This window comes from Triturus cristatus, chromosome 7 (genome assembly GCF_964204655.1).
Source record: "Triturus cristatus chromosome 7, aTriCri1.1, whole genome shotgun sequence".
In the NCBI taxonomy this organism is placed as follows: Eukaryota; Metazoa; Chordata; class Amphibia; order Caudata; family Salamandridae; genus Triturus; species Triturus cristatus.
This window is the reverse complement of record NC_140590.1, coordinates 461,002,816-461,025,147: the sequence shown is the minus strand read 5'-3', so window position 1 is coordinate 461,025,147 and position 22,332 is coordinate 461,002,816. Positions and strand designations below refer to the sequence as shown.

The 22,332-nt window shown below is 49.6% G+C and overlaps 1 protein-coding gene and 2 pseudogenes across 2 annotated transcripts in view; all 3 read left to right on the top strand.

The window, feature by feature from the left end:
* Positions 1–22,332, top strand: part of WDR45B (WD repeat domain 45B) — a 524,626-nt gene that overhangs the window by 446,071 nt on the left and 56,223 nt on the right. The window lies entirely within an intron of this gene.
* LOC146809927 (homeobox protein Hox-B5 pseudogene) lies at positions 6,811–7,466 on the top strand (annotated as a pseudogene).
* Positions 19,289–19,696, top strand: LOC146809926 (large ribosomal subunit protein eL32 pseudogene; annotated as a pseudogene).

The following is a 22,332-nucleotide window of genomic DNA, read 5'->3' as shown; positions in this document are numbered from 1 at the left end:
CAAATAGATTATCAACAGGACTTTTAACATCTCCCCTTTAGTCCCCCCGCCCCCCACCCATCTTCTGGCCCGCCCATTCCGTGTTACAAATTGGGGAAACTACACGTGTAAATAGCACTCGTCCATTCTTTGTAATATTGTGCGGGTTTATGTGGCTCAGTTAACACTCGGCAGATCCTCCATCTAGAACCTCATATAATGGTCTTTACTGTGGGGTAGGGGTGATGTGGTGTGGGAATAGGTCCAAGTTTTAAACCCTTCCTGTGTAGTATCCCATTCCATTGAAATTGGGTGTTTGCGTAAGCCTCGCACCTGATTGCCGCGCTCTCCGCGCTGCTCCAACGTATTACCTCGTCGCAGCATGTGGATAGTGTAGGGGGTCTGGTGGATTTCCATCGCATGGTAATGGCACGTATAGCTAGTATAAGGGCAAGATCTAGGAAGTGGAGTTGCACTTTTTGGGCGCTCGTGCGCCTGCGGAGCCCCAGGTGTGTCACCTCCCCAATTGCATCCCGCACCCCCGCCCAGTAGTTACTAAGATGGGGACATGGCCATAGCATGTGGACAAAGCCCGCCTCCTCAGCCTTACAACGAGGGCAGCAATGTTGTGTTTCTGGGAACATGCGACTCAGGCTTAAATGGGATCTGTGCATCACCATATTTTGTATAAATTTAAATTTGGCGTTGCGGGACAATCACCTGGGATGCTCCAGTATACTCGCCCACGCTTTGTCGGAAAGCGCACAATCAGTAGTTTCCTCCCATTTCACCTTCAAGTCAGTGAGTGGGACAGACTCCTGCGCACGGACCCCAATGTACAACTATTTAATGAGGTGTCGTCCCATACCTACGTAATAGAGTGTATGAACTAATTCATGCCATTGAGGAGCCCATGTCTTTTTAACGTAGTGCAACACTGTAGCATATGTTAAATATAGGTGTTCTTGCGCACCTGTGGCCTGTACAAAGTTGTCATAGTCCAGAAGGGTGTTGTCGTTAAACAAGGCTCCAACTGTGTCCACTCCAACGTCCGACCAGGCCTGCAGTCTTGTCCTTGTGAGTCTGCCACTATGGGTTAGTATTCCAAGTAGCAGGATATTTCCAGCGTAGGGAATAGCATCTGGCGTGTAGAGCAATGATTTTTTTCAACACTGGAGTGCCGTCTTGAGTAGTGGTGGCCCAAGTGGGGGAATTTTGCTTTTAGGTAGTAGTAGCGTGTGTAACGACCCTTGCTCTAAATCCCGCGTTGTATAGCCTATTTCTTTCAGGTTTCTACCTGCCGTCCAGCAGGACAGCCATTGTAAGTGGCATACATAGTAGTAAGCCCTAAAGTCGGGTACCCCCAGTCCTCCCTTGCGCGGTTCCAGCTGTAGTTTTTTAAAGCTCACTCTTCGGCGTCCCATATAAGATCCAATAATAATGTGTCTAGGGTGCGGAATGTGGATGGGGGGACTAATATTGGCAGATTAGCGAAGTAGTATAATAGGCGGGGGAGTACCACCATTTTGGAAATAGCCACCCTCCCCATCACCGAGAGCGGTAGTGACGTCCAAAACGACACGCTCGAGCGTGAAGCTCTAATTGCCCTCAACAAATTTCCCCCGAGTCGATCCGAATGTGACCCTGAAATTTGAATGTGTTATGCGCCACCGGTATGCTGAAGCTGCCAAAATTGAGTATATCTGGCTGAATGTAGAGGAAATGGTAGGAAGGGGCTCAAACTGTTTTGTGAGGTCCTGTAGGTACACTATAATGTCATCCGCATAGATTGATATCAAGTGAGTCACATTACCGATTGGTATCCCCAGACGCTCATCCGTCTGTCTCAACGCGAGTGCCAGCGGCTCTATGGCCAGCCCTGCCTTGTGCCCCTATGTATGGTGAATTCACGCGAGATGTGGGCAATGGTGCGTGCTCTCGCGGTGGGGGCTGTGTCTAGTAAGCGCACTCATCGGAGATATTCAGGGGGGAGCCCAAACCTCTTCAGGGCAGAGAACATGTATCCCCATGTGATAGAATCGAAGGCTTGGCACAGATCTAGCGCTATGCAACCTGCATTACTGTATTCCACCGGGGTGGCTGCCATAATGTGGTGTAGGCGTCTGAGGTTTAGAGATGTACTACGCACAGGGAGAAAACCACATTGGTCTTCGTGTATCAATTGGTGTAAGTGGGGTTGGAGTTGGTTAGCCAAGATCTTACTTAGGATCTTATACTCTGGTGCTAAGAGCGACAGTGGTCGATAGCTCGATGGGTCTGTGTCGTCCGGCCTTGGTTTTTGGAGCTATAGTACCAATGCCTGCATGGTGGAGCATGGGAGGTGGCCTATGTCTAGGGCTTTCTTGTATAATTCTTCTGGTTTGGGGGGGAGAATTTCCGAATATGTGTCAAAAAATTCTATTGGCAGACCGTCTAAACCAGTTGCTTTGTTACGGGAGAGTCCTTTGATGGCCGCCCGTTTTTCCATTTTTGTTACTCATATGTAGGCTGTCCGGTTTTAGGTTTAAACCTATAAAAACCGATAAAACCCCACTGAAAGAGAAATAACCCTCACCAGTGAAAACATATAAACACTGAAAAAACACCTGCACAGCCACAAACTAAATGACATTCAAAGACAGGAAAAAGAGAGTGAAAGAGTCATTTGTTTTCTTCCTGAAGGGGCCAATACAATGTAACTTTGTTATACAAGGTAGCAGTAAGAAAGTCTAGGCTAACATTATTCTTCTTGAGTTTTGTTGTTTAGGGATGCCACTAAAATATTGTTTCTTCTTCCTTTTGTTGAGTTCTGTGGTCTTTGGTCTAAAGATGCAGGGTTTAGAAGCATGTTTTAGGTCTTGTTTAATTATTTTATAAACTGTAGAGAATCAGGAAATATCAAAATCATATATGATATTTTGGCTGTGTTTGATTCTTTCACTGATAGGTAAATTGGCTGGTTTCATAAGAATCTTTCCTAATATGTGTCATCATATTTACCCACAGAGAATGGATAAAAACCCTTAATACATCAGCCCCCAGTTTCTAGTGAGTCAGTATTGACAGTAGGTGAATTGCCAACACCTCAGGCTTTTAACATTCAATGCAAGGTATAGTGACAAGTATATGTGAAAAGAGCGCTATCACCAAGCATCTGGGATAGTAGTTAAAGCAGGGCACCAGACTTTTGGAAAACAAAGAACTCAGTGTAACTTGGAATGCTCTGCAATAAAGGTTCTTTCCAAGTTCAAAAAAGATTGGAGTGATATTGTTTGTATTTTGCAGTGATTCAGCTACGCATATGAAAATGTTTGTGTGATGACTTGTCAAAATTGATAACTGAGCTAAGGTGCTTCCCTGTAAGAGATCCTTGCCACCTGTTAAATGGTATGCTGAAAGCATCCTTACAATCTTCAGAGTTTATGAGGAATGCTATTGACTCTTTAGCCCCTTCTGGTGCACTGTTTTCTTATGCACAGGAACTAAAACACAAATATTTATAAAGGAAGAGTCATCCAAACAGTGTCCCTTAGCTCATGGTTCTCAGTCCAAGGGGCTATGAATGCTATATTATCCATGTGCAACCGTTTACAGAATTTATGCTGAGTGATGATATCAAAGGCAAGAAATGTGAGGATCTTTGATCACATATTGTCAGTGATGTGAAACAAGTACACTCTACTGCATTCTTAGATTTTAACAGGAAAACATAACTGTAGTGGACATAATAAAAAATCTAGAGTCTGAAAACACCCTTGTCTGCCAAGTGTTCAGCATAATTGGTGTAGATGTGAAACATCTCCTTGAGAGTAGGCTGGGCAACACCTTTAGTGACTTTGGTACTGCAACATGTTCCATGTTAGAGTGCTTGCCACTTGGTAAGCAAAGCAATGGCGAAGAGCAATTCAGGAACTTTTATTTTACAGTGTATGAGAAATGGCTTGTAATGATGCATAGAAATGTCCCTTCGCCACCAATGGCATTTGAAGTCAATGAAACCTCACTGTGGTACTCTGTTCTAGATCACTTCCGTAAAGGGGAATTTCTTCCGTATTTTCAAAAGTGCTGCTTCATTTTTGACCGCTTCAATAACTCTGAGGGCATAAGAGCTCAGATCAGCGCAAATGTTGCAGAACCTGCCCTGAGAATCACAATCTTCAAGTAAACCAGTATTGGCATATATAGCTATGTCAGTGGCCAGAGTTAACAAATTGTGTACTGGCTGTTTTTGTATTGCCTGTCTCAAGTGCCAATGTTGAGAGGGCCTTTTCACAGAAGTTTACATCAGAAAGAAAGAGCGAGCGCACATGACCAAAGACTCAGTGAAAAAGTATTGTATGGTGTACTACAATAAGCTTAATTTGCAAAAATCTATTTGGCCTCTTATACACTATACTTATACTGTCTATTTACCATGCACTATCAGTGCAGAAAGCAAGAAATAATAAGAGAAACGTTCCATAAACACCGGAAAAACACTGTTTCTGTCGTTTCTAATGGCGCAAAAATGTGTAACCACTGATAACCACTGTTTTTTTAAGGTATTGAAATCACTTGAAAACACTGGAAAAAACCCCACCAGAATTTACTAAAAATAGAAACTGAAAACAGGAAAGCCTACTCATATGTGAGTTGTGGGTATGGTAGGCCATCTAGGAAATTATCGACCAATTAGTCGGCAATGTGTGCAGGTGCGCTGTAGAGGGTGCTGTAATAGTTGCAAAACGCATCATTGATCTTTTGTGTGTGGACTATGCCCAACCCTAGGTACAATTATACGGTGAACAATAGGTGTCTGGTTGTCTCTTAATATTCGGGCCAGTAGTGTTCCAGATTTGTCAGCCTCCGTGTGCTTCAGTTGTGTGTATACTTTGTGGTCTGTGACCCGTAAAGTTTCTAATACTTTGCCATGTTGAATACGCGTTTCACGTAATGGAGCTAATTTGGTCGAGTCATTTGCTGCTGCATGCTTCAACTCGGTCATTGCAATTTCTATTCTAATGAGATGTTTGTGTGTTTCCTGCCTGGCTCCTACTGTGGTTCCGATTGCAGTGCCACGCACTACAACCTTGAGTGCGTCCCATTCTATTAAGTTTGAGGAGGCAGTGTTCCAGTTCTCTGAGAAATAATTTGTGATGGCTGTGGATAGTGCAGTGCGGAAGGGAGCGTCCTCTAATAACTGGGGCCAAAGCTTCCAAGTGTGGACCGGGGTAGGTACTCTGCCCCATGTAAGGCTAATCTCTAGGGGGTTATGGTTGGAGAAAGTCTTAGCCAGATATGTAGTATGGATAACTTGGGTCGCAACGCTAAGGGAGCAGAAGAATCTGTCAATCCTAGTATGTAGCTGGTGTACTGGCGAGAAGGAGTATTCTATGTGTGTTGGGTGTAAAAGTCTCCATACATCTCCCATTTCCCATCCAGTCACCCAGCCACACAAGGCCTCAGCTTGTTATATGGCCCCTGCTCCATGCAGGGGAGGGTGTGATCTGTCTAGCTCTATGTCCATTATGGAGTTACAGTCCCCTCCTAGTAGCCATCAGTATGTGTCCCATCCAGTCAGTACCGTGTTGAGTTTGTTAAAAAAATTGTCTTGGTCAAAGTTTGGGGCGTGGATGCTCCCTAAAACCACCGACTGGCCATCTAGTGTTCTCCGCAGTAGTATATATTTACCCTGGTCGTCTACGCATCGTTACAATTCGGTAAAGGGGACTTCGTGTCTGACCCATATGGTCACCCCTCTAGCAAAGGCCGAGTAATTAGTAGAGAATATTTGACCTCTCCATTTCCTACGAACTTTCCCAGCTTCTAAGTCAGTGAGGTGTGATTCTTGCATGAAAACTATTTGCGCCTAAGGAGTTGCGCTTGAACCCTATGCCTTATGTGTCCTGACCCAAGCCCCTGCACGTTCCAGGAGGTTAAAGTATACGAGCCTAATGTGTAAGCCCATTTCCTGTCGTGGGCCAGAAGTCCCATGTCCCCTTCAAACTAATAATACTCGGTGCAGCCAATAATCTGTGCTGGGCCAAACGGTGAACCGAAACATACAAGTAGTGTGATACGGTGCGTATGCTTTGTGGGGGTGGTCGCCACTATCCATCATGTTGCTTGCATAAACACAATAGCCTAGGATGCTCAACGGGAACCCGGGGGGGGGGGGAGGGTTTATCTTGATTCCTTGTTGGACCTAATCGCCTGTGGTGCAGCCTATCGTACAGGGAAGAGTGGGATGTCGTGCCTTGTATACACATAGAAAATGGTAACAGCATTATGACATATATTGTGTACATCGGGCACTTTATGTATTAGGAATGTTCGGCACCATAAATAACATATGATTCAGTGGCCCTGTTCGGCCCCTGTGTTTACAGTTACCTTCATGAAAGGAGTGCATTTAGAACAAGCATTTACAATGCAATAGGCTAGTGGCATTGTAAATGAGAATGCCTTTTATTTATGTTTTTAAAACAAAAACCAAAAATAAAAGGCATTGTTATTTGCAAAGTCAATAGCTCAAACTCGCATAAATGTGAGACCTATTGCATTGCAAATGCTTGTTTGGCTCTGGTTGTGACAAGGCGGCCAGTCACACATGCAAATGAAGTGTTTGAGGTCAATAGGCAATCATATTGGAAGTGTGATCAGTGAGAATTTACGACTGGTCAACAAAGGCACGTGACTCGGCGGCGCGCACCTCCACACCCCATTTCTGGCCACATACATACCAAAACGAAGTACAGTGCTTGTGCTATAATTCATGAATTCGTCATAAATCCCAAAGCAGAAGGGTAATAACGACGGGATCCACAAATCAAGGCCTCCAAAATAACCCAAATGAGCTCTTATTTTGTGAACTCGCTCTCGGGGTGCTATGCGAATGGCCCCGAATATCAGTTGCTAAATTATGGGACAGGCAGCGCCATGAACGGCTCTTACAGGGACTCTGGCAGCATGCACTCCAGCTCGTATGGCTATAACTACACAATGGCATGGACCTCACAGTGAACTGGCAAGCCTCTTCCGGCCACTTCGGGCGGTGCGGGACAGCTCCTGCGGCTTCGCCTTAGATCCCTCGGCCACCCAGGAGGGCAGGTTCAGGCAGGCGCCCAGCTGCTCCCTGTCCTCGCCAGAGCCATTGCCCTGCTCCAACAGCCAGCAACCGCCATCCTCCTCCGCATCCCCCCGTCCAAGCAAGCGGCCCCCGGCAGCTCCAGCCACTTCACGGAACTCGAGGAGATGAGCGCCTCCTCAGAGGCGAAGGAGGGCACACCCGGAGCAGCAGGGCGCCGGCAGAGCCCCCCAGCAACCCCTCGGCCGCCTCCCGGGACGGACAAGCACCGCAGATCTTCCCCTGGATGCGGAAACTTCACATCAGCCACGGTACTGCTCTTTCATTTCTTGTCACTGTGAAGAAAATGTCCTGTTTTCCTCCCTGCACCCCGCTGAATTCACCCAGTTGTAGACCAGCCCTGCATGTATCCCCCGGGTGAGCGCTGGAAGATGCTTTAAATGTTTGTGGTTTGCTGCTATGTTGAAATGATGGCCAGCCACGGCTAATTCAAAGGATGCTGGAACGTATTATTTTTCACGACAGTGTTAGTTCATATTTTTATTTTTATGCAGTCTAACTACAGCAAAGGTGCAGCGTTACACTTTCTTTATTGCGCTTAAACCTTTATTTAAAGTAGGGGACACTGATATGCGCAATATAAATGGGCCAGCTAAACAAAATCCACTGTAAGGGGTGGTTTGGCATTTCTTGCTAGGTGTAAGAATTAAATCTGCTGCTCTGGAAATTATTTAAACTGTGAAGGCAGCAATGAGTGGCCCGCAGATGCTGTGAGCCCCGTTTGAGCTCCCTGAAGGCAAGCTCTCTGCCCCTGTCCAGAAACCTGTCTGGGTGCCCGCAGGTGCTGCACACTGTCTGCCCCTCTTCCAGAACCCTATCGAAGTGCAGCGAGCTCTCTGCCCCTGCCCAGAGCCCTGTCTGGGTGCCCTGCAGCTGCTGCACCCTTTCTGCCTCCCTCCCAGAACTCTGTCTTATTGCCCGGAGGTGCAGCAACCTCTCTGCCTATGCCTAGAGCTCTGCATAAGTGCCCCCAGGTGCTGCACCCCTCTGCCCGTCTCACAGAACCCTGTCTAAGTGCCCAAAGGTGCAGGGAGCTCTCTGCCCAGAGCCCTTCCTGAGTGCCCTGCAGGTGCTGCTCGCTTTCTGCCCCTGTCCAGAGGCTTCGTCTGCACGCTCTCTGCCCCTGCACAGAGCTCTGCCTTAGTACCAAGACAAAAAGCAAATAACAGCGGCGTGTAATAAAAGCAGATGGGGCCTCATAGAGACAGGAAGGGAACGAGCGAGCAGGAGTTGTGCTAACGCCGCGAGCCGTAGGGGTGCACATCGCCTGTCCTCCAGACGCGTGCACATCTCCTGTCTCCCTTTAGAACAGAAACCGACGACAATAGATCTCACCAAGGCGAGCAGCACATACGCTGCGTCGCTAGGCGAGACCTAAAAAGGATACGTGCTGCTACTAGGGTCATTCAGTGGGGCACCCGCTGCCACCGAGACCTAGAGATTGAGAGTGTTTTACAGGTTATACTGTTCACCCCAGCAAATCGTCTGCTGTCTGAGGTGTCACTGATGGGAACCGGGTGATGCTGCGCTCCGAGTCCGACTGTATGGTGCTGTCCTCGGAGGAGTCAGTCGCGATCTGGAGATCTTTGTTCCTGAAGGGGTGTGCTATTGCCAGTGCCTCCTGTTTGCCATGCAGAGCCTTTTCATGTGATGGTCCGGTAGTAGCAGGTCTATTCAGTCCCCTAGCGCTGCGTCGAGATCCGCGGCCCTGAGCTCGTGTAGGACTGCTGGGCATGTTGCGGAACGAAACGCCAAAGCTCGGGACCGGGTCCATTACTTCAATCCACTCCTCGGTGTCTCCTGTGATGTCGAAAAAATATGTTTTTTGCTTGTGCATTATTTTTAAATGGCCCGGGAATATCAGTGCATATTTAAGATGTAAGGCACGCAGCTTTTTCTTTACTGCTTGAAAGGAGGATCTCTGGCGCTGCACCATCATTGTATAATCAGGATAGAGAGATATCTGATGGTGTTCAAAGTGAATCTGAGTCTGTTCACGCGCTTATTGTAACAACACATCCCGGTCTCTATAGTTCAGTATTTTAACTATTAATGGTGGCATTCCAGCTTTCGGCGCTCCAGTAGGAATCCAGTGGGCTCTCTCCACGCAAAAGTAGGGCGAGAAGCCCTCAGGTGCCACATGTTCCTGAAGCCAGCGCTCCATGAAGTCGGCCGTCTTGGGCCCCTCGCTGCGCTCCGTTAGCCCATTGACCTGTACATTGTTCTGGTGGTTCCTGCCCTCCGCATCTTCAATTCTGTCTTGCAAGCCATTGACTAGTTGCTGTAGTTGTTGTATGTGCTTTGCGTGTTCTTTTTCTTGAGGGTCAATGTCGCTCAGAGTTTTCTCGTGCGTGGTCAGCCGGAGTAGCGTGAAGCCACTTGTAAACGATCGAATTTGCTGTTCGATCGCTTTTCGGGAATCTGACTTCCTGCAGCTTATCAGGAGGTGTCCCCGAGGTGCCGGGGGGAATGGAGTCCGACAATGGGGTCTCAACGGCGCTTTCTAGGTCCCCTGCTGGGTGGCCCGCAGTGAGGGTTGAGTCCTGGGTTTTCCCCTTATTACGCCCCATCTTGCCTGTCAGCCCTCCTCCTTGTCAAGGTGTGGGACGACCAAGAAGTGCCGCCTCTGTGTCGCAGGTGGGGGTAGTGAGGTTCTCCAGAGTGCGTACACACAGCCCAGCAGTACTGAGGCAGGGCGTGTTGTAGATAGACTTACATCCCAATTCGGTGGTCCTTACTTGTTGGCCTGTATAAGAGTCAGCGGGCCCCTCGCGGCCCCAGTAGAGGTATGGGCTTGCACTATGCTTCTTCCTACACCACCAGCCAGGCAAGACTCCTGGCGAGTGCTGCTTGGGTATTTGATTCAAGAGTTGAGAATTCTGTATGTAGATGTATCCATTAGAAGAGCAATATACTTACGTTCAGTGGTGATTATTCTGGTGCATCCTCTATCTGCCTGCAAATTCCTCACCGACCTGTGTAGCTCCTGCTGCTGAACAGCAGTGCTTCAACAATCACAATAAGGTAGCAGGTTAGTTTTGTACACTACATTCCTCTCATTTCACTCATAAAAAACCATTGAAGTTATAGTTAGTTCAGATAACTATAACTCGCGTGCCTGCAATCCACTGCTCATGACGTCACATATTACATCACTCATGACATGGTCAGTGGCATCACTCATGACATCATCCTTGTGATAGAGTGGCGGTCGCGCGAGTTATAGTTATCTGAACTAACTATAACGGGGGGATTTCAATGGTTTTTTACGAGTGAAATGTCCAGCTAACTATAACATGTGTGAAACCTATGGTTTTTTAAGTGAATTTGCAAGGTTTTTTAAATGCTAATTCCTAACTATAACGTGTGTGAAACCTATGGTTTTTTAAGTGAATTTGTAAGGTTTTTTAAATGCTAAGTTATGTATGTATTATTATATTTTTTATATATTTATTTTACAATAAACTACCTATGTATATAGTTATAGATTGACTGTATCCTGTAATATGGAATGGCTTGTTTAAAATGAGGTTTTTTTTTTTTTTTAAGGTCTTTCACCGTGCGCGCACCCCACGATTTTTTGGAAAAAAAAAATGTTTTTTTCATCCTTCGGGGTCCTTCAGGGACCCCCTGACAAAGGCTAGGGGGTCAGGAACTCTCTGCCCTGCCCCCTTTTCACGTTCTCCACCTTTCTTTTTCACTGTCACACACAAAACACTCAAAATGGCGGCCGAGACTTCCTGATTTCGACCGATTCGAATGTTGACTGACATGTAACCACCAATCAGAATTACGCTCGCGCTTATAGATATTTAAGTACTTTTAACTGCAATTTTCTCAGGAACTACTGAACAGATTGACACCATATATGCAAAAGGCACATGCCTGACCTGAGGACTACCTCTTTGCCAAATTTCAAGTAATTCTGTTCAGCCGTTCGGGCTGTACCTTCGACTAAAGGTCCTATGGGAAAATGCATGGGGAAAACGCGTTTTGGGACCCCACTTTTTTCTCAGCCCCCGCTTGACGAATCACCCAGAGACTTTCAGGCTAGGAGCTGAGCGGAGCGCCCCATTAGTTTTGAAAATTTTGCGAGGATTCGTCAACCGGTGCCAAAGTTATTCAAAATAGAATTTTCAGATTTCCTATGGAAACTCGGTCCTAACTATAACTATCCACTGGCGACCGCCAGTAGATAAAATATATATATATATATATATGTATTTTTGTATGAATTGTTTTTAATACAAGAACCTGGCTAATGCTGTTGGGCTAGGCCTAAAACAATACTTTCATACACTCACAGCTAAATACTATTCATAGAATTACAAATATGTACAAATTTGCAGTTGACAAAAGGATATATGACCCCTTCAAAGAGGGCCTGACAAGAATGATCTACTACAAATCTTTACCCCACAGGGTTACTATGTTAATATGTGATATCCTGTTAAACAAAATAAGTCTGTACAGGCTTCAACTCAGCATCATAACAATCTACCCGTAAACGCCTACTGGCTTTAACATATGCTTAAATCCTTTATTGTTGACTTGTGACCATAACTAACTCGGTTCTACTGTATTGAACATAGAATTTCCCACATGGAATTCTTCAGGCATACAGTCATAAAATGAGAAATACGTACAAAATTATTGTTAACAAATATATAACTCTTCCTAGGGAGAGCCGAACAAAAATCACAGTGCAGATCTTCTACCATCAGGGTTCGTCAGAGAAGGTAACCAACACCAAAACCAAAACCCTGGCCTACTACGGTAATCAACAAGAGATCATGTAACAAAATGCCTGTCTACAGGTTTTAACAAAGCATTTTAGCAATCAACTCTTCAAGACTTTCTTGCTCTAACATATAATTTTCACAATAAATTATGCCTAGACTGGCTTTGTTGTAGCTTAAAATAAAAAAACTGAGCAGACCGATGGCATCTAAACTAACTTTTCCTGGACCACATTTTCAGTCCCTGATCATACTAAACTTATTGTAAGCTTATCTCTCATAACTACCTGCCTTCCCACTGACCATTTTCTTCCATCACATACTTCTTTGAGTTCCAGACTGGGCTTAAGAGACTCATATCATTAGGCAAACAGCCAGTCCAAACTCTCATCGGCTGTCTGTTGGTCTGTCTCAGCCCTAGCCTCTTATTTAACCCCATGCTTCTGTCTCTCCTCTATGCTCCAGATGTGCCTTGAAGCAGTCCGATCCCTCAGTTCAGTTTTCAGTATTAACAGGCACGAGCCCAGACTTTAGATTTTCTACTGCGTTGTGTCTTTTGCATAAACTGTACTCTTTCCCATTTCCTATTTATTTAGGTTTAAATATGTTTATTGATTAATCAGCCAGAGAACATACATCGGACACAAATACACGAGTGCCTGTAATGAACCATCGTCCTGCTCAACCTCCTGATGCTCGCAGTCCACGAACGCGCAGCTGAAGAATCATTTAGTCAAACATAACTGCCCCACAACAAAACCCTCCCCCCCCCCCCCAAAAACAAAACCAAAAATAAAGGCAAAAACCTCCAGAAAAAAACCCTGCCCCACCCTTCCCAAACCCCACCCCTACCCACCCTGGCTCCGTGTCTCCCCCGTGGCCAAACCCAAGTTTAAGTCCCCGCTCCCTCTGGTTGTTCTGACAGTCGTAGCAATCTCAGATACCGGGGACATGTAACCTCCCTGAACTCAGAGGCTAGCAGCAACAGAAAGGGCTTCCACAATTCCCTGTACTTGTCCCCTTCCCCCGCCATAGTTAGTGTCAATTTTTCCATTCCTAGAATATACCATAAATGATGCAGCCAACCTATAAAAGTCGGTAACTGAGGTGTACGCCAGTGTGTAAGTATGTTCTGTACAGCGGACCCCAGAGCGATGGCCGTCAGTCTACCTCTGCGGGAGCGTAATGGGTAAGTCAAGGGGTTCGGCAACCCCAAAAGCACATAGGCCGGGAAGCGTGGAACTTCAGTTTCCAAGTGAGCATCCACCTCGTCCAGCACCTGTTTCCAGTAGGCGTGGAGGAGAGGGCAGTCCCACAACACGTGCGTTAGGGTTCCCACTTGTCCGCAACCCCTCCAGCACGTCGCCTCCCTAGAGCGGTCCATCTCGTGTATGCGTTCTGGGGTGTAATACCAGTACGTTACTAGCTTCGTAAGGGTTTCAGTGAGCCCCATATGGTAAGCTGAATGCCGTGCCCTGTAGTATAGGCCCTCCCACTCCTTATGACTCGGTGTTCTCCCCAGTTCCCGCTCCCATCTGTGCCTGCTAGAGTTGTCGGTATGCATATGTTTGATCTGTGGTTGCTTGTAGAGGTCTGAGACGAGGTGTTTATCTGAGGTGCGTGTAATAAGCCACCGCTCGTAAGGAGAGAAATGCCTGTCTGCCCCGGCAAGCACCTGTATCTGCAGTGCCCAGTGTCGCACCTGCATATATCGCAGCCTTTCCCTCTCCGGCAGCCCGTAGACACTCTGCATCTGAACAAACGGGAGCACCCCGCCCTCCCCATACACATGACACAGGGAGCGACAGCCCGCCTCCCTCCAGGTGGCATAGGTAGCTTCTTCCAGACCCGGGGTGAAGTCAGGGTTGCCCGTCAGCGGGGTAAGCATGGAAGGGAATGTGGTAAACTCGTGCGCGAGGTTAGTGGCGTCCCAAACCTCAAGGGGCACCCGCGTGATGTGGGAGGCATACAAGTTACGGGGTCGATGCCCCTTGCGTAGGAACGGCACTTCTTGTAGAGGACGTGCAGCCACCGATCCTGAAACAACCAGTGTTTCTCCGACTCTCACTTGCTCCATTCCACCAGGTACCGCAATTGGGCCGCCTGGAAATAGAGTCTCAGATCAGGGACCCCGAGCCCCCCCGCCTCCGGAGCCAGCGTCACCAGTGCACGTCTCATTCGCGGCTTCCTCCGGTACCAAATAAATCGGGATAGGTCCGACTGCATCAATCGGATCCACCTCTCCGGAGGGTGGAGCGGTATAGTGCGGAAGAGATACAGAATCTGCGGGAGGATGGTCATTTTCACCGCTGCAATTCAGCTCAGCCACGACAATGGATAGTGCCGCCATCTGTCGAGCTCCCGGCAGATCTTATCTCGTAGCCGCGTATAGTTCATATGAACCACCCTGGGTAGCGACGGGGCTAGCTGAATCCCCAGGTATGGTATCGAGTCCTCCGCCCAACGCACGGGAAGCTGAGTTTGCAATTGATCACGGGTGGCCCGCGACAATGATAGGTCCAGGGCCAAGGATTTCCCCGCGTTTACTCGAAACCCGGCCGCACGGGCAAAGACCTGCAGGTCCGCCCAGCACGCCGGGAGAGCCGTCCTCGGGTCGGAGAGTGATATGAGGACATCGTCGGCGTAGAGACTAATAGTGTGTACGTAGCCCCCAAACCTAATAACCGTAATCCTCGGGTTTTGGCGCATCCGCTGAGCTAACGGCTCCATATAGAGGGCGAAAAGGAGGGGAGACAGCGGACAACCCTGCCTCGTACCCCTCTCAATGTGAAATCTAGTGGAGGTGCACCCATTCACCCGAACGGTGGCAGTGGGGAAGCGGTAACAGTTAAAGACATGCGTGCGGAATCGGGTACCCAGTCCTGCCCTCTCTAAGACTTGTTCAAGGAATGGCCAGTGTACGCGGTCGAATGCCTTTTCGGCATCAATGGCCAGCATCATGAACTCTCCCGGGACCGGGTGGCCTTCTCTATAAGATGCAGAAGCCGCTTCGTGTTGTCTGTCGTCTGTCGCCCCGGGATAAAGCCCGCTTGGTCTGGGTCCGTGAGACCCGGCATGAGGGGCCCGAGGCGGGCCGCCAAAATCCCGGTATACAGTTTAAGATCAATATTGAGCAGTGAGATCGGGCGGTACGATCCGCATTGGGAGTGGTCTTTGCCGGGTTTGGGAATTACTGTTATAGACGCTTCCAGAAGGTCTCCTAGGATAGCGCCCTGAGTCGCAAAGGAGTTAAACAGGGCAAGCAGAGAGCAACATTTCTTGTAAAAGAGCGCGGAGAATCCGTCCGGTCCCGGGGCTTTCCCCAGTTTGAGCCGCGAAATAGCGGACACCACCTCCTCCACCCTGATGTTACTATCTAGATGATCGGCCTGCTCACGAGACAACGCCGGCAGTGTGACGGAATCGAGGAAAGCCGTGCCGTCTGAATAGGCTAGCAGATCTGCCGCGTACAGGGACTCATAGAAGGCCCGGAAAGTCTCCGCGATCTCCCCGTCTGTTGTCGCTTCCGTGCCGTCCTCCCGAGCTGATAGCCTGACTCCTTGCCGCTGACGAGCTTCCCTGAGCTTGTGAGCCAGCAGACGCCCGCACCTGTCTCAGCCCGCATAGTAGGCATGGCGCAGCCTTAACGCTGCAAACTCTGCCCTGTCCTGATCAAGCGCTGCCAGCTGTTGATGAGCCGCCTTGAGTTGTCGCCACAGTCTCGGGGCCCCCGTCCTCTGGTGCATTCTCTCTAGTTCCCGCACTTGCTGAGTAAGCTCCTCCCGTTTGCGTCCGTGTGCCCTATTGTCCGCTACCGAGATCGATATAAACTCCCCCCGAAGGACCGCTTTCAACGCCGCCCATTGTGTGGCAAGTGTTGTGTCTGTGTTGTCATTATGTGAGCAGTAGTCTCGTATGGCCTGGTGTATGCGCCGCACCACCTCATCTCTATGCAGGAGAGTGTCTCTAAGACGCCACACCCTGAATAAAGGCCCGGCGGGTGGAAGGGTGAAGGTAGCTATCACAGGGGCGTGGTCTGATAGTGACGCCACCTCTATCGCTGCCGTCGCTGCGAGCGCCCGTGCAGACGACGACGCCAAAATGTGGTCCAATCTAGCATAGGTCTTATGTGCATTAGAATAAAAGGAGCATTCCCTGTCTCGGGGGTGAAAGGTGCGCCAGAGGTCGCATCATCCCATGTCCTGCAGACGCGCAATCCCCTCCGGAGGGATGGCCCCCGTCTGGTGAGACCGCTGACTGGATCTATCTAGTATATTATCAAACACCAAATTAAGGTCCCCCCTAATATAATATGGCGGTAAGGCGTAGTCGTGGCCTCCGTGAGTGCAGTATGCAGGAAGCGTTCTGATCCCTCGTTCGGGGCATAGACGGAGCCTATAGTAAACTGCATCCCCCCGATTGCAAAGCGATAAGTCAAGAGGCGCCCTTTGATCTCGGCAATCTTATGAAGGACCTCCCCTCGAAACCGCTGCGCCACCAAGATCGCCACCCCTGCAGTTTTAGTGGTCCCAGAAGAAAAGAGCTGAGTTGGGAATCGCCTCGAGCAGAGGCGATAGCAGTCGCGCACCAGTAAGTGCGTTTCTTGCAGCAAGCAAATGTCCGCAAGTGAGTTTTCCAGGTATGATAGGACAGCCTTACGCTTAACCGGGTTATTCAGACCCCGAACATTCAGGGTCAGCACCTTAAGGTTAGTGGGCGGCATAGTGTGTGGCACAATGGATGCGCAGCAAGCGAAGAACCCTCAGCAGCATCGCCCCGGAGTTCCTGAGTGGGGAGCCAGTGAGGAACCCAATCGTCCAAACGATCATCTCGACCCTAGGAGAGAAGCCGACACGGAGCCTCCCATCCCTCCCCCACCCCCCCCCCAACTAACCCCAACATAAGAAACACAATACCATACAAAGAGAGAACATTGAGTCCGTCACTCATCCGTGACTGGTAAAGAGTCATTGAGGTATATCCGCTGATCGTGGAACGAAGCCCCCCCCTCCCGCCAGGAAGCCAGAAACGAAGAATGTCCTCATTCAGATACCACACGTGTCCGGGTCAGCCATTATTAGAGCCTGAGAGTTCCGTAGACACCGCTTCCAACGCCGACAACCGGCCCTTCGAGATCTCCGCAGCCGGTGGCTTCTTAGGACGGCGCCGGCATCCCTGCTGCCGCCAGCGTGGTGCATCAGTCGCAGCACCCGGCCCGAGCGTTGTGTCATCATTCCCCTCTTCTGGAAGGGTCACCCCCAGCGACCGGCTGGCCTCCGACAGAGAGCGCAACTGGTACAGTTTATCATCTTTCCGAAACACCAGACGGAAGGGATGACCCCAGCTGTATGGAATGTTATTCTGTTGAAGATGTGTCGTGATAGGTTTGAACAGGCGTCGCTTCTGCAGCGTGAGAGCGGACAAATCCTGGTATAGCACTGGTTTGTGAACACGAAACTGCAAGGGATGGAGGCGGCGCGCTTTTTGCAATATCAACTCCTTAGTGCGATAGTCTTTCACGCACACCAGTATGTCCGGCGGAGAGGCCGATGGGGCCCTGGGAGGACCCACTCTGTGCGCCCGGTCGATCTCCAGGTCTGCATCCGACGGTCGCTCCAGAATATGATTGAATAGTTCCCTCACGTAAGTGAAGAGGTCCTTAGAGTCCGCGTCCACCCTCACCCCTCGAATTCTAATGTTATGGCGGCGGGAGCGGTTTTCCAAATCGTCAAGGTGTACCTGCAGATCCACCTGTTGGTCGTGCAACCTGATGATCTCTTGTTGCAGGTTTGTTATTTCCTCGTCCCTGCCGTCACTCTTGCTTTCCAGGCCCGCCACCCTTTCGCCGATGCTGTCCACTTCGCCACGCACCTCTTTAAGTTCCGACGCGAACTCTTGCTTGAGGGTTTGAATATCGTCCCTGAGCGCCGCGAACATGGACTCCAGAAAGGCCTTGGTAATGGGTTCAGAGCCCCCGTCGTCCGGCTTGCCTTTTCGCGGCCCTCCAGGTTCGGTCGCCGCCGCCATCTGGCTCGTCGGGGACTTGGAAAAGAGCTCCTTGAGCGTTTTATCCTGCCTCTTTCGGACAGTGGTCATAGTCGCCTCGCGGAGCCCCGTGCGGAGCTCCCAGGGGTCTCGTCCTCAGATCTTCCCTCGAGTGCACCAGGCCCCGTCCCCGCTCAGCTCACTGTCGCTGTTCGGCCCTGGCAGCGCTACCGTCTCCGGTACCTGCAAAAGCGCCGCGTCGCCGGTGGGCCTCTTGATCTCGGCCGGTATGAGCGTGTTCACCAGTCCTGGCCCCAGCACCCGGACGGCAGCCGGCTACACGTCCTCCGCCACAGGTCGCGTCCGCCTGTATTTGGCCGTCGGGAAGGCCTCAGCCAGGTACCCGCCTCACCGCCAGCCCGGGCCTGCCGCAGAAGGCGAGGACTCCCGCACTACGCTGCCCAACCCTCCATGTCTCGAGCCACCAGGGTGCGAACTCCGTGCTTCCCCCGGCCGCGACACCAGGCCTACGCACTGTTTAGGGCGAGGGATGGGGCGCTCCTCCGGCCCAGCTCTTCCCCATGGCACACCAGGCCCACGCCGCCGAGGGGCGACACCCCCTCCGAGGTCACCTGCTGCCGCCTGCTCCCCGGAGCCTCCAGGACAGAGCCCGGCGTGCGCGCCGAGCGCAGGCCACCAGCCCCCGGGGCCGCGCGCCGAACGCCGACAACCCTCTGAGTCGATCACACCACCATGCGGGGGGAGGCGCGCAATGGATCTCCCGCTTACCTTCAGTGGGCTATGGCGCCCTCCCCACCGGCTCTTAGGCTGTCCTCGGCCGCGTCTCCGCCGGAGCCTCCCGGGCACCACCACCGTCCGCCACAGTCGGGCCAATCGCCACTCGGCCTCTGCTTCTCCCGTCAGGACTCCAGCGCTCCAGCTAGGCTGCACCCTCCGCTGCCGGCGGCGCCCCGCCTCACCACCACTCTGGTCCGGCGGCGAGCCTTCCCACAAGCTGGCCCCGCTCCGTCCGGGCACCACGTCGCTCCTCCACTGCTCGGGGGTTCTGCTCTGAACCGGCTGGGGCCCCCCCGCTTGCCGTACGACCCAAGGTCCGGGCCACCGCCGTCAGCACCCCCGGTCTCTGGGCCTCGCGTCGGCCGTGCCTCCTCCGGCGCCGCGTCGGCCGCGAGCGCCGCCTCCTCCGGGTCGTGAACCAGGCAGCCCCAGATCCCGGTGAGCCATTCCTGTCGAGCCCCCGGTGACCTCGGTCGTCAGGAGTGCTGATCCGGCACTGGTAGGGCTATTTAATGGCCGGTGCTTGCTCTGACCCTGGCGGGAGCTCCGGAGCAGGGCGACTGCTCACACCGCCATCTTGGCTCCGCCCCCTCCTAGTTTTTTTAAACGTTTTAAAATGTAGGCTAATTCTGTAGGATAAAGGCTCTTCCTTTGGCCTCTCTGCGGAGCAGGCGGACGTTTTTGAGCCGCAATCATGGCTGCCCTAAGACCTCTTGTCAAACCAAAGATTCTTAAGAAAAGAACCAAGAAGTTCATTTGTTATGTCAAGATTAAGCGTAACTGGCGCAAACCACGAGGTATTGATAACAGAGTGCGCAGGAGGTTTAAGAGCCAGATCCTGATGCCCAACATTGGTTATGGTAGGTATAAAACGACCAAGCACATGTTACCCTCAGGATTCCGAAAGTTTCTGGTACACAACGTGAAGGAGCTGGAGGAGCAAATGATGAGTAACAAGTCCTTCTGTGCTGAAATCGCCCACAATGTATCATCCAAAAACCGCAAGACCATTGTAGAGAGGGCTGCCCAGCTCGCCATCAAACTCACAAATCCAAAGGAGAACGGGTAGACTGCTCTTTCTTTGCAGCTGTTATTTGCAAATAAAAACTGTAAAAACTTTACAAAAACTCTACTCTGGTGTTGAAATTCCTTTAAATAGCTTGCAAAGTTTAGACACTACCTTCTGCTACCCATCAGCATCAACTGTGTCCCAGTTGCTAGAAGCCTTTTACATCAGTGCAACCTTAGTTGTTGACTGAACCACCTTTGCTGTTGAAGCAGTCCCTAAATGCTAAGCTGGTGTTTTCCATTAAGAGGATTATCTTAAACATTGAGGTGATAGTTCCTGAAGCTCTTGTAGTTGAGGCAGTCTTCAACATTAAAATGATATTGTTAAGATGCTTGCCAATTGAGACTCCATTTTTAGCTGCAAAAATGCTGCACCTATTGTTATCTGTCCTCTTGACATTTTGGAGACTCAAGACAGACCAAGACACAAAAGGACTCCATGTAGAGCACTGAAAAGACATAGGCCACAACCCAAAACGGCCTATCTTTGTCAATCTATGATTTTGTTTTTGTATTTTTAGAATTTTTATATAGCGCAAACTAGACCCGAAGATATCCGGTATCAGAGCGCTTTACATGAGCACCAGTTGGGTTACAGACGGGCACATTCATTTTTGTTGGGCACGGGGAGATTAAGTGATAGATTCTTTGTAACTTTTGTATGAGTCCTTTATGGGTCTTGCCTTGTATTCTGAGTTTGGTATGATCTATAACCAATGTCTCCTCTAAAGTTTTGCCTAGGGCTTGTCACATAAACGTTTAAGATTCCAGCCTAAATTAAATGGGTGTGTTTTTTCCAAAATGTGCAATATATAAAATCTAAGAACAAAAATGTAAAAGCCCATCCAAATACTCCTTAACCTGGAATCTTACCCCTGCTGGTCCTGTGGTTGTGCCTGCACCTAAATGGCTTGTGAATACTTCTGGCTCTAAGGAAAAGCAAGTGAATTGATATATCAGTTGCTTGGCCATGCATGCACTGAGGCAGCAAACAGTACATCCCGACGAAGCCAAGTTTCTTTGAGATAGAGTACTCAAATGTGTATAATTTTAACCCATGGATAATAAATAAGATTTCTTGCTGTTAAACAGACATTGCAGCGTTGTTTCAAACCAGATTATCGGGACATCACTCCAACCTGTCAGTCTTATGGCAAAAGATGTGGTTCACTGTGTCTCCTTAAGGAGTTTTTCCTATTTGAGTCTGACGGCTCTGATACTGAGAAAAAAACTCATTATTTGCTCTTCTAACAGAATACACTGTTTGTAGTTCAGGCTGATGAGGGGATTACCTGAATAGATCAGCAATGGTAATGCTATTAGGTGTGGCTCTAGTTGTTGGCCTTTTGGCTTTAATGTGCTTATTTAGTCTATGAATGTCTAAAAGCCAAAATGTGCATTTCTTATGGCAAAATGCACATTGCAGTAGTCCATGGCACTTTCTGTACAGATGTGCATAGTCAAAAGTGGAATGGCGTTGTTCACTGTCAGGTAAGCCAGTTGCTGAGTTGGGCTGTGGGCTTTGGTGGGGTAAAGCAAACTTTGTCATGCACTACAGTAGACCAGTGGATGAAGAGGGATGACTGAGTGCCCCTGTATGTATGTTTGCATGTATATCTGTAATATATATATATATATATATAATAAATCTTAATCATAGGCTTGGTTCCGTATGATGCACAGCGTTTTACACCACCGCTTTTATTTAAATGTGCTGTCTCCTGATAGGCCCGCTCTAATGAGCATGTTTGTGGCAGTCCCCCACAGGATTGTGGGATTCGTAGTGTGGCGGATTTCCCCCAAATGGGTGCTGTGTCACCTTGGGTCCCTGATTCATACCCTCCAATGGGCCCCGTGACGGGCACAGTCTTTAATCACAGCGCTGCTCCCCTCGTTAGGAACCGGACATGATTTCCAGCTCACCGACCCGCTTTGAATCTTCGCGGTTGTGCATCTTCTACGGCAGGGCCTGCCGCATATAAATTTCAGCTTCAAAGTTGCCCACTGGCGAAGATGCACTCTGGTAGCAGCAAATCCCCAATAGACTCTGCCAAACACGGGATGCAGCCTGACGCGTTTCGAAATAAATCTTAATCATAGGCTTGGTTCCCTATGATGCACAGCGTTTTACACCACCGCTTTTATTTAAATGTGCTGTCTCCTGATAGGCCCGCTCTAATGAGCATGTTTGTGGCAGTCCCCCACAGGATTGTGGGATTCGTAGTGTGGCGGATTTCCCCCAAATGGGTGCTGTGTCACCTTGGGTCCCTAATTCATACCCTCCAATGGGCCCCGTGACGGGCACAGTCTTTAATCACAGCGCTGCTCCCCTCGTTAGGAAACGGACATGATTTCCAGCTCACCGACCCGCTTTGAATCTTCGCGGTGGTGCATCTTCTACAGCAGGTCTGCCGCATATAAATTTCAGCTTCAAAGTTGCCCACTGGAGAAGATGCACTCTGGTAGCAGCAAATCCCCAATAGACTCTGCCAAACACGGGATGCAGCCTGACGCGTTTCGAAATAAATCTTAATCATAGGCTTGGTTCCGTATGATGCACAGCGTTTTACACCACCGCTTTTATTTAAATGTGCTGTCTCCTGATAGGCCCGCTCTAATGAGCATGTTTGTGGCAGT